The sequence below is a fragment of the Phyllobates terribilis genome, unplaced genomic scaffold, assembly GCF_046119375.1.
Source record: "Phyllobates terribilis strain yellow unplaced genomic scaffold, ASM4611937v1 Scaffold_120__1_contigs__length_5212024, whole genome shotgun sequence".
NCBI classification, from domain to species: Eukaryota; Metazoa; Chordata; class Amphibia; order Anura; family Dendrobatidae; genus Phyllobates; species Phyllobates terribilis.
Window position 1 is genome coordinate 2751407 of NW_027362880.1, and position 10887 is coordinate 2762293.

Genomic DNA, 10887 nt, shown 5'->3' on the forward strand with positions numbered 1-10887 from the left:
CACCTCAGGGCCTGTGCGATGGGAGGGGCTGAGAAAACGCTCCCAGAACTTTGACAGTGTTCCCCTGCCTCTGCTGGATTGGAGTTGTCTCTCTCTCGCCTGTACTCCTTGGTTGTCCAACGAACTGTGGCCTCTGCAGTCAGTGTTTTCAGATGGGAATTTTTTTAATAGTTCCGCAACAAGGGCCTTCTGGTACTGCCCCATTTTTGTAGACCTGTCCACCTCAGGAATAAGAGATATAAAGTTCTCCTTGTAGCGTGGGTGTAGAAGTGTCACCAACCAGTAATGACTGTCACCCAAAATTTTGAGAACGCGAGGGTCATGGGAAAGGCAGCGTAACATAAACTCAGCCATGCGTGTCAGACTGCTAACAGTCAAGACTTCCGTGTCCTCACGAAGAGGACGACTGAGCATGCTCTCCTCCTCCTCTCTGTCCTCATGCCATCCACGCTGAACAGACGGTATGACAGTTGTGCAGGTAGTACCATCTATAGCGTGTGAAACTAGCTCCTGTTCTTCCTCCTCCTCCTCCTCTTCCTCATTGTCACCCAATCCACGTTGGGAGACGAAATGAGGCTGGGCTGTGTGTAATCACCCTGTATGGTTCCTTGCTCCATCTCAACGTGCTGCACCTACAATGCATTCTCTTTGATTGTGAGCAGATAGCGTTTCAGAATACAGAGAAGTGGGATGGTGTTGCTAATTATGGCATCATCGCTGCTCACCATCTTGGTGGAGTCCTCAAAGTTTTGGAGGATGGTACAGATGTCTGACATCCATGTCCACTTCTGAGGTCTTATGTGTGGAGTCTGAACTCCGACAGCCTTGTTGATGCTGGTAGTCAACAACTGCCCTCTTCTGCTCACAAATCCTTCCCAACATCTGCAGTGTAGAGTTCCAACGTGTTGGGACATCACACACCAGTCAGTGAGCTGGAAGCTGCAAATGCTGCTGAAGCATGGCAAGGGCGGCGGAAGCTGTAGCTGACTTTCTAAAATGGGCACACAGGCGGCGTACTTTGACAAGCAGATCTGGCAGCTCCGGGTAGCTTTTGAGAAACCGCTGAACCATGAGATTAAAACACATGGGCCAGGCATGGTACATTTGTGAGGTCGCCTTGCCTCAGAGCCACCACCAGGTTCTGGCCATTGTCACACACGACCATGCCTGGCTGTAGGTTCAGCAGTGTCAGCCACAGATCAACCTGCTCTTTCAGAGCTGTCCACAACTCTTCACCATTGTGCGGTTTGTCACCTAAGCATATTAGCTTCAGCACAGCCTGTTGCCATTTGGCCGAGGCAGTGCTTCCAGCTTTTGACTGATGTGGTCATTTCGGAGATGGAGGCTGAGGAGGATGAGGTGAAGGAGCTGTAGACTGTGGGGGACAACCCTGACTGACCTAGGACCCGCAATCCTCGGCGTCGGGAGGATGTGTTCCATCCCAAGGTCCGACTGGGTCCCTGCTTCCACTATGTTAACCCAGTGTGCAGTCAGCGAGATGTACCGTCCTTGCCCTCAAGCACTTGTCCACGTGTCCATGGTTAGGTGGACTTTCCCTGTAACTGCATTGTTGAGGGCATGGCTAATGTTGTGAGACACGTGCTTGTGTAATGCGGACAGCACACCGGAAGAAATAGTTTCGACTGGGGACCGAGTACAGAGGGACGGCCACAGCCATCAGGTTGTGGAAAGCTTCTGTCTCCACGAGCCTAAAAGGCAACATTTCGAGTGAAAGCAGTCGCGAAATGTGGGAATTTAGTAGTGTGGCCTGTTGGGCGTTGGCTGCGTATTTGCGCTTGCGTTCCAAGGACAGGAGTATGAACAACTGAATGCTGCGCTGGGACAAGGAGGTGCTTGATGATGGTGCTAGTTGAGAGTGTGCAATGACAGGTGCAGGGCAGGAGGCATCTTCACATACACTATGGACAGAGGATTGGCTTGCACTCACAACAGCAGAAGAAGCAGTGGTGTCACCCGCAGACAATGTTCCTGGACCCTGGGGTTCGGCCCACAAAGTCGGGTGCTTTGCTGCCATGTGCCTGATCTTGCTGGTGGTGGTCAGGCTGGTAGTTTTGCTACCCCTGCGGATGCTGGCCTGGCAGGTGGTGCAAATGGCTTTTTTGGTGTTATCGGCAGAGTCTTTAAAAAATAACCAGACTCGGGAAGACCTAACAGTTGTACTGGCATCTTCTGTCATGTCGGTGTTACGGGGAACAATCGCCCGCCTTCTGTCTGTGGCCAGCACACTGCTTCTTCCTGCCTGTTGGGAGGCTCTGCCCCCATCCCCCTGTGTGCTTCTGTCCTTGCTCTGCATGTCCTCCTGCCAGGTTGGGTCAGTTACTATATCATGCACCACCTTGCCTTCCACTTCCGCACCCTGGTCCTCCTCCTGACTTTCTGGCAATTGTGTCTCATCATCGTCCACCTCTTGTGACACTTACCTACTGTCGCCTTTGTATGACCGTGGCTGCTCAAATATTTGGGCATTCCTACATGCGATCTCCTCTTGCCCCGCTTCAAGTGGACCAGGTGAGGCACCCGAATCTACAAATGGAAAAGTGAACAGCTCTTCGGCATGTCCAAATGTGCAATTAGTTGTCTCTGGGCACTCGGCATGGTGGGAGGAAGGAGGATCAGGGTGAAAAATATGCGCTCCAGATTCTTGGCTACTGACACTTCACCATGTGGAAGACAGGGTGGTGGTGGTGGTGGTGGCTAAGTGACTGAAAGCATTATCTGTTATCGAACCAATAACCTTTTCACACTGCTCTGTGTTCAATAGTCGTAAACTGCGGTCCCCTATTAATTGGGATAGGAAGGTCGAGCAAGAAGATGTGGGTGATTGTTGTGGCACAATTTCAGCTTGCCCAAGGCCTTGGCCTCTGCATGCACCATCACGATCACCATCATGTCCAGTTCCTCATCCATTGCTACGTGCCTTGCCCATTTTAAAGGGAGGACAATATCTTCCATGCTCACTACAAATGGCTGAATTTGGAGCAAACTTATATGTGATCTGTGTGACGGACAAAACAGTTTTAAATAGCTGGCCTGTAGGTAACTATTTTTAACAGCGCTGACGTCCTGTCAATAAGTTCACTGACACACTGAAACAAAATTTCAATGGAGGCCAGAAATGGCAATATTTTCAATGCAATTATATGTGATCCCTGTGACGGACAAACGACAGTTTTAAATAGCTGGATTTTTAGCGCTGTAATATGGAAATAACCTGGCAGTATTCTGCAGTGCCAACAAGCAAATGGCCAAGATAAACGATGTTCTCTGGATTGCTTTTTAAGCAAATAATCAGGATTAAGATAAAAAATAAATTATTCCTGGCCCCTGATACCTGGGCCTATTTCTACAAATATTTGTAAAAGCACCAGCAGACAGAACTGGAATGGACCCTCTTGCTATGTGCACTGCAGTCTGCTATATACCCTGCCAGCCTGCCTAGCATGGCGGCGCCAGGTCTGATATAGACCTGATGACGCTGTGCGGCCAGCCAATCACTGTAATGCCACAAACAACATGGCTGCGGCATTACAGTGTGTGGCAGACAATCACTGCATGTTGATTGGTGCTCTAATGATCGCCAAACATGCAGGGAAGGGACCCGAGCTCCCGCCGAGCAACTCCGGAAATACTCGGTGAGCGCCGAGCATCTCAAGCAGTGAGATGCTCGGGTGAGCACTGAGCAGTAGCGAGCATGCTCACTCATCACTAGTTAAGGTTCATTACAACATTCCACTCTAAAGCGACAGAATTACGTGACTGTCTTATCAAATCATGGCCCATCTTAATGGCTGACCCCATATTGGCAAAATATCTACCAGAGAGACAGAAAATCACTTTCAGATAGGCAAAAAATCTCTGTGATCACCTTATGAGAAGCCACTATTATCCTACCACTCTCCCTAATTTTCTGAAAAGTCCACCTCCAGTAAATGTATGTGTACCATGTGGTAGATGTGTGGCGTGTCCTAATGTTGAACATGCTAACTCTTTCACAGATTCCCAGGGCTCTAGGACCTATTACATCACCAAACTGATAACTTGTACCTCTAAAGCGGTGGTCTATTATGCGATATGCCTGTGTCCTAAAATCTATGTAAGGTTCACAACTAGACAACTTAAGACAAGAATACGTGAACACGTCCTAGGTATTGAAGCGGCGGTAAATGAAACTGATATTTCTACGTTAAAAACTATTCCCAAGCATTTTAGAATACACCATAAGTGTGACGCATCTAAACTTAAAGTTCGGGGTATTAACATGATCACCACTAATATTAGGGAAGGTAGAGTGAGCCAACTATTAGCCCAGAAAGAGAGCAGATGGATGTGGACTTTAAAAACACTCCATCCATTGGGCTTGAACGAAAATACTAGTTATGCCCCATTTCTCTGATCACCTATATCCACATTGTTTTAGCTATTTTGTCTTACCTTTTTATCTAGTATGGTTGGGTAGTTTTTTGTTATTTTAACTTTTTCCTATTTTTTTAGTGTTCCCCTATGAGAGGTCGTCGTCTTTTTCTACCAAATTTTCATAAAGGCATTACATGGTGATTGGCATGTTTGTATACGTGATATCTCCATTTCTACCAGTCAATGACGTTGAGGACTTCCATTCTGCTATTGGATAACATAGACATAATTGCTGGCATTATTTGGCTCTCAAGATCTGTAACTTTTTTTCTGTGTGCACATTTTTCATCCATATAGTTAATATTGTATATCTTTCGCATTTATAGATCGATATTTTGAGAGATATTTTCTTAGATCTTATTATGCATTTATACTATGATCTCATATAATCATGTTATACTTCAAGCTTTTCTTAAAGATATACTTTGTTTCGTCATTGCCAATTAACTTCTCTTACTTATATATAATTGGCTATCGCCTATACCCCATATATATATATATATATGTATATGGTACAGACCAAAAGTTTGGACACACCTTCTCATTTAAAGATTTTTCTGTATTTTCATGACTATGAAAATAGTACATTCACACTGAAGGCATCAAAACTATGAATTAACACATGTGGAATTATATACTTAACAAAAAAGTGTGAAACAACTGAAAATATGTCTTATATTCTAGGTTCTTCAAAGCAGCCACCTTTTGCTTTGATGACTGCTTTGCACACTCTCGGCATTCTCTTGATGAGCTTCAAGAGGTAGTCACCGGAAATGGTCTTCCAACAATCTTGAAGGAGTTCCCAGAGATGCTTAGCACTTGTTGGCCCTTTTGCCTTCTGGCGTAGCACCCCATCGCTCTCCTTCTTGGTCAAATAGCCCTTACACAGCCTGGAGGTGTGTTTGGGGTCATTGTCCTGTTGAAAAATAAATGATGGTCCAACTAAACGCAAACCGTATGGAATAGCATGCCGCTGCAAGATGCTGTGGTAGCCATGCTGGTTCAGTATGCCTTCAATTTTGAATAAATCCCCAACAGTGTCACCAGCAAAGCACCCCCACACCATCACACCTCCTACTCCATGCTTCACGGTGGGAACCAGGCATGTAGAGTCCATCCGTTCACCTTTTCTGCATCGCACAAAGACACGGTGGTTGGAACCAAAGATCTCAAATTTGGACTCATCAGACCAAAGCACAGATTTCCCCTGGTCTAATGTCCATTCCTTGTGTTCTTTAGCCCAAACAAGTCTCTTCTGCTTGTTGCCTGTCCTTAGCAGTGGTTTCCTAGCAGCTATTTTACCATGAAGGCCTGCTGCACAAAGTCTCCTCTTAACAGTTGTTGAAGAGATGTGTCTGCTGCTAGAACTCTGTGTGGCATTGACCTGGTCTCTAATCTGAGCTGCTGTTAACCTGCGATTTCTGAGGCTGGTGACTCGGATAAACTTATCCTCAGAAGCAGAGGTGACTCTTGGTCTTCCTTTCCTGGGGCGGTCCTCATGTGAGCCAGTTTCTTTGTAGCGGTTGATAATTTTTGCAACTGCACTTGGGGACACTTTCAAAGTTTTCCCAATTTTTCAGACTGACTGACCTTCATTTCTTAAAGTAATGATGGCCACTCGTTTTTCTTTACTTAGCTGCTTTTTCTTGCCATAATACAAATTCTAACAGTCTATTCAGTAGGACTATCAGCTGTCTATCCACCAGACTTCTGCACAACTGATGGTCCCAACCCCATTTATAAGGCAAGAAATCCCACTTATTAAACCTGACAGGGCACACCTGTGAAGTGAAAACCATTTCCGGTGACTACCTCTTGAAGCTCATCAAGAGAATGCCAAGAGTGTGCAAAGCAGTCATTAAAGCAAAAGGTGGCTACTTTGAAGAACCTAGAATATAAGACATATTTTCAGTTGTTTCACACTTTTTTGTTAAGTATATAATTCCACATGTGTTAATTCATAGTTTTGATGCCTTCAGTGTGAATGTACAATTTCCATAGTCAAGAAAATACAGAAAAATCTTTAAATGAAAAGGTGTGTCCAAACTTTTGGTCTGTACTGTATATACATTTGGGTTATGCTATTATTGACAGTTTACCCCATTATGCTAGTTTCCTTTTCTCTCCGGTTGTATTTGACTATATATGTCTGTGGACTGGGCAGTACGCATGGCTTCACTGTTCTCTGTGGTGTCCTCACTGGCCGTATCAATATTTGCTCCATGATGCGCGGTCACGTGGTTCCCCACGTGCTTGCGGCATCATGGATGATGTTGCCGAGGATGCGGCGGTGATTGCCATGTGTCATGCCACTCCCTCCCCACACCCATTGGCAGAGAGACTACACACCCCCTTTTCTATTGGCTCAAGGGTTTCTAAACCCTACCCACCTTCATTGACGCCACCTCCTGACGAAGGCAGCCGTGCCAAAACGCGCATTAGGGTGAGTGCCATTGAGGAGCGTGTTCACATCCACTGTGGCTGTAAGTATTCTATAGGAATCATGCTACACTCTTTTTGGTGCCGTTCTTTAATCTTTTTTCCTACTTAGGTGCATTTTCTAGTCTTTAATATGTATTAGGATATACTTTTACTCTGCAGCCTGTAACGGGTCTGGGAGGTGGAACCTCTGAGCTATTATACAAAGGGGCAGTCTTTGTAAGGAGGCAGGTGGCTCCCAGGGAAGGCGGGAAGGTAGACACGGCAGGTGACAAGAACAGTCTCAGGGTAGAAGGACAGAACGGACACGGCAAGTGACGGGAGCAGTCTCTTGACAGGCGGGTGGTCACGGCAAGTGACAGCAGAGCCTCCAGGTAGGCTAGCAGGCAGGTAACAGGTGAGCGCTCCCAGGTGAGCGGGCAAGAGTCTCTGGACAGGCAGGTGGTCACAGCAAGTGACGGCAGAGCCTCCAGGTAGGCTAGCAGGCAGGTAGCAGGTGGGCGCTCCCAGGTGAGCGGGCAAGAGTCTCTGGACAGGCAGGTGGTCACAGCAAGTGACGGCAGAGCCTCCAGGTAGGCTAGCAGGCAGGTAGCAGGTGGGCGCTCCCAGGTGAGCGGGCAAGAGTCTCTGGACAGGCAGGTGGTCACAGCAAGTGACGGCTAAGCCTCCAGGTAGGCTAGCAGGCGAGTAGCAGGTGAGCGGGTAAGAGTCTCACGGCTGGCTGGCAGGTGGTCACGGCAAGTGACGGCAGAGCCTCCAGGGAGGCTAGCAGGCAGGTAGCAGGTGGGCGCTCCCAGGTGAGCGGGCAGACTGATCCATAGACAGACTGGCAGGTGCTGGTAGGCAGACTGTCGGACCGCAGGAATGCCAGCAGATAGACAGGAATCAGGCAGGTATCAAGCAGGAATCTGGTAACGGGACCTGAGGGCTGAAGCAGAGTAGATAGGCTTTGCAACAACATTGCTCGGGCACTTCCATTTTGGAGGAGGTGCCTTATATATGGTGAGATCCTCCGGCCATTGGCCGGGGACTCCTTAGGACGGCGCGCGTGGCCCCTTTAAGAGAGGGGGAGCGCGCGCGCCCTAAGCACAGTGGCCGGGAAGCAGCGCGCGCTGCCAGCAGAGCGGGAGGAAGATGCGGGGCACGGAGCGGAGAGGTGAGGGGAACGGCGTCCCTGCCTAGCAGGAGGCAGGGACGCCGACGCTACATAGCCTAAGGGGTCAGGGCAATGATACCACTTGTAAAGATCTGCTTCCCCCGGTATGAGCTATCTAGATTAGTACCTATATATAGACAGCGGTATGACTAACCTCTTATATAGCAACTACTTCTAACCTGCCTCATAAGCACCTGCACTTTTATTGAATGCTTCACTGCATTTTAACAATATATTCTTATTTTTTTGGCAGCCCAATTATGTACTTACATCAGAAAAGAATCATGTTAATTTGTCTCATGCTCCTCATTAGTGCTCCTCCATTGTTTTACTATTAACTGTCTGTTTCTGCAATTCATATTTTTTTCCTGTATAAATTATAATTAATACAATTTTGTAATTTTTTTCAGTATTATATGGGACTCTGACTTGAAGTTTTTTCCTCGTTTCTTATGTATGGAGGACTATGTGGGGCCCATTATACTGTATAGAGGACTATGTGGGGCCCATTATACTGTATGGAGGACTATGTGGGGCCCATTATACTGTATGGAGGACTATGTGGGGCCATTATTCTGTATGGAGGACTATGTGGGGCCATTATTCTGTATGGAGGACTATGTGGGGCTCATTATACTGTATACTGGTCGGCCCACGACTTTGTCAGAGTTTTTCATTTTGGCCCTCTGCATGTTTTGAGTTTTACATCCCTGATGTAAAATCAGTATGGGTAATGTACATGGAAATGGCAATAATGGAAAGCTGCTAATTGGTCTTTGCTACAAGCCTCCTAATATAGCTGAACACGTAGAGGATGATATGCTGCAACAAATTAAAAAGGCGACAAAAACAAGTCATGGTCAAAAGTGCTGGCTCCCTTGAAATTGTTCCAGAAAATGAAGTAATTCTCCCAGAAAATTATTGAAATGACACGTTTTGTTATACACGTTTATTTCCTTTGCATGTATTGGAACAACACAAGAAAACAGAGGAAAAAAGGCAAATTGAACATAATTTCACACAAAATAGGCCGGACAAAATTGTTGGCACCTTGCCAAAATTGTGGGTAAACAACTTTGTTTCAAGCATGTGAAGCTTGTTCAAACGCAATTGAGGCAAGTAACAGGTGTGGGCAATATGAAAATCACAACTAAAACCAGATAAAAATGGGAGAAATGGATTCAAATCTTTGCATTGTGTGCATATGTGGGCCACACTAAGCATGGAGAAAACAGAAAAAGGAGAAAAGAACTGCATAATCAATAAATTTACAACCCATACAGTCAAATATGGTGGAGGTTCAAAGGTGTTTTGCTGCCTCTGACTGTGTGCAAGGCATCATGAAATCTGAAGATTAGCAAAGGATTTTGGGTCACAATGTAGTGCCTAGTGTCAGAAAGCTGGGTTGAGTCCTAGGTCATGGGTCATCCAGCAGGACAATGACCCCATACTTCAAGAAGCACCCAGAAAATGGATGGAAACAAAGTGCTGGAGAGTTCTGACCAGCAATGAGTCTGGATTTAAATCCCATTGAACACCTGTGGAGATATCTTAAAATTGCTGTATGGAGAAAAATATTAAAATTTCAGAGTCTTCAGTGGTTGATACCATCTTTTCAGTTAGCCATTAGTCAGTAAGCTTTCGAGACTACTCAGGTCTCATCATCAGACATAGTATAACACAAAATCTGAACAGTCACATATTTATACATAATAGGGCTCAGGAATAATGCAATAGATAAGACAAGTGACGTGAAGCAGAACTATCAGTTTCGGAAAGGGATAAGCAGTTGTGGCAGTAAATGTGTGGACACAAGTAGATCTATTCTTTTTATCTTTTTTTGTGTGGCGATGAGAATTCATCCTTGTTTTAAGTTTTTGCCCCATCTCCCCTACATACAGACCCCCAGTTGGACATTTGGTAGATATAATTAAGTACACTACATTAGATGTGATGCAGCTGAAAGTACCTGGGATCTTGTGGTCCTGATGTGAGTTGGGAATCTTTATCTTGTCCGTGGTCATTATAATGGACGGGTTTTACATATACAGTTGGTGAGGATGAATTTTGTAAGTTTCACCACAAAGGTGAAACTATCCTCCCGGTCAGTTTGCTTTCCCTCCCAGTACCTTTTCATTCTAACAATGTTAGGTTTCTGGGAGATTATACTTGTTCCTTTTATTTTTGGTTCTCCTTAGCTTGCCTTCTTTGCCCTATATGAATGTGTTTTTGTTTCTCATTCAGGTTTTTCGTATTTTACTTCATACTTTCCTTTCCCCTTGTTGATAGTGTGTTGCGGCCTCCCCTCTGGTTCCTCAGGAGGTATGAGAAACTCCTCAACGACTTATTAGGGAGTTAGGTCTGTGGTGGCGTTTCTAGTTGTGCAGCTAGGGCCTTTCTTGTCTGTACAGAGACTAGTTGGGCGTAGTTGCGGCATTTTCCCCTGTGTGGGTTCTCCGATGGTTATCAAAATGCGCTTTCTGGTTAAAACAATTCCCACAATCTGAACATGAAAAAGGCTTCGCCCCTGTTTGGGTTCTCTGGTGCTTATCAATATCAGATTTCTGGTTAAAACATTTTCCATATTCTGAACATGGAAAATTCTTCTCCCCTGTGTGAGTTCTCAGATGTTTGATAAGAGTTGATTTTGTCAGTAAAACATTTCCCACATTCTGAACATGAAAATGGCTTCTCTCCTGTGTGAGTTCTCAGATGTTTGATAAGAGTTGATTTTGTCTGTAAAACATTTCCCACATTCTGAACTATGTGTGAGTTTTGTGATGTTTGATAAGATTTGATTTTGCTGTAAAATATTTCCCACATTCTGAACATGAAAATGGCTTCTCTCCTGTGTGAGT

General features: G+C 45.5%; 1 protein-coding gene across 1 annotated transcript in view; it reads left to right on the forward strand.

Moving 5' to 3' along the window:
- LOC141201631 (uncharacterized) overlaps window positions 1–10887 on the forward strand; it is a 375891-nt gene that overhangs the window by 209729 nt on the left and 155275 nt on the right. The window lies entirely within an intron of this gene.